Here is a 2207-nt window from a genome sequence, read left to right as displayed (position 1 = left end):
TCACATCCTTTTGGCCATATCACATCACATAGCATACCCTGCAAAAACAAGTTAGACGTCCTCTAATTGTTGTTTGCATGTTTTACGTGGCTGCTATGGGTTTCTAGCAAGAACGTTTCTTACCTACGCAAAGACCACAACGTGATATGCCAATTGCTATTTACCCTTCATAAGGACCCTTTTCATCGAATCCGATCCGACTAAAGTAGGAGAGACAGACACCCGCTAGCCACCTTATGCAACTAGTGCATGTCAGTCGGTGGAACCTGTCTCACGTAAGAGTACGTGTAAGGTCGGTCCGGGCCGCTTCATCCCACGATGCCGCCGAATCAAGATAAGACTAGTAACGGCAAGCATATTGAACAAAATCAACGCCCACAACTACTTTGTGTTCTACTCGTGCATAGAATCTACGTAATAGACCTAGCTCATGATGCCACTGTTGGGGAACGTAGCAGAAATTCAAAATTTTCCTACGTGTCACCAAGATCTATCTATGGAGAGACTAGCAACGAGGGGAAGGAGAGTGCATCTACATACCCTTGTAGATCGTTAAGCGGAAGCGTTCAAGAGAACGGGGTTGATGGAGTCGTACTCGTCGTGATTCAAATCACCGATGATCCTAGCGCCGAACGGACGGCACCTCCGCGTTCAACACACGTACGGAACAGAGACGTCTCCCACGCCTTGATCCAGCAAGGAGGAGGGAGAGGTTGATGGAGATCCAGCAGCACGACGGCATGGTGGAAGTAGCGGGATTCCAACAGGGCTTCGCTAAGCGCTGCGGGAGGAGGGAGGTGTGTCACGGGAGGGAGAGGGAGGCGCCAGGCCTTAGGTATGGTTGCTCCTCCTTTTCCCCACTATATATAGGGCCAAGGAAGAGGGGGGAGGCGCAGCCCTTGCCCCTTCCTCCAAGGAAGGGTGCGGCCAAGGGGGGGAGGAGTCCATCCTCCCCAAGGCACCTCGGAGGTGCCTTCCCCTTTTAGGACTCTCCCCTTTTTTCTCTCTCTTGGCGCATGGGCCTCTTGGGGCTGGTGCCCTTGGCCCATATAGGCCAAGGCACACCCCCTACAGCCCATGTGCCCCCCCGGGGCAGGTGGCCCCACCCGGTGGACCCCCGGGACCCTTCCGGTGGTCCTAGTACAATACCGGTGACCCCGAAACTTGTCCCGATGGCCAAAATAGCACTTCCTATATATAATTCTTTACCTCCGGACCATTCCGGAACTCCTCGTGACGTTCGGGATCTCATCCGGGACTCCGAACAACTTTTGGGTTACCGCATACTAATATCTCTATAACCCTAGCGTCACCGAACCTTAAGTGTGTAGGCCCTACGGGTTCGGGAGACATGCAGACATGACCGAGACGACTCTCCGGCCAACAACCAACAGCGGGATCTGGATACCCATGTTGGCTCCCACATGTTCCACGATGATCTCATCGGATGAACCACGATGTCAAGGACTTAATCAATCCCGTATACAATTCCCTTTGTCTAGCGGTATTGTACTTGCCCGAGATTCGATCGTCGGTATCCGATACCTTGTTCAATCTCGTTACCGGCAAGTCTCTTTACTCGTTCCGTAACACATCATCCCGTGATCAACTCCTTGATCACATTGTGCACATTATGATGATGTCCTACCGAGTGGGCCCAGAGATACCTCTCCGCTTACACGGAGTGACAAATCCCAGTCTCGATTCGTGCCAACCCAACAGACACTTTCGGAGATACCTGTAGTGCACCTTTATTGTCACCCAGTTACGTTGTGACGTTTGATACACCCAAAGCATTCCTACGGTATCCGGGAGTTGCACAATCTCATGGTCTAAGGAAATGATACTTGACACTAGAAAAGCTTTAGCATACGAACTACACGATCTTTGTGCTAGGCTTAGGATTGGGTCTTGTCCATCACATCATTCTCCTAATGATGTGATCCCGTTATCAACGACATCCAATGTCCATGGTTAGGAAACCATAACCATCTATTGATCAACGAGCTAGTCAACTAGAGGCTCACTAGGGACATGGTGTTGTCTATGTATCCACACATGTATCTGAGTTTCCTATCAATACAATTATAGCATGGATAATAAACGATTATCATGAACAAGGAAATATAATAATAATCAATTTATTATTGCCTCTAGGGCATATTTCCAACAGTCTCCCACTTGCACTAGAGTCAATAATCTAGTTC

The sequence above is a fragment of the Triticum urartu genome, chromosome 5 (genome assembly GCF_003073215.2).
Source record: "Triticum urartu cultivar G1812 chromosome 5, Tu2.1, whole genome shotgun sequence".
NCBI lineage: Eukaryota > Viridiplantae > Streptophyta > Magnoliopsida > Poales > Poaceae > Triticum > Triticum urartu.
Note: the sequence above shows the minus strand (reverse complement) of the source record.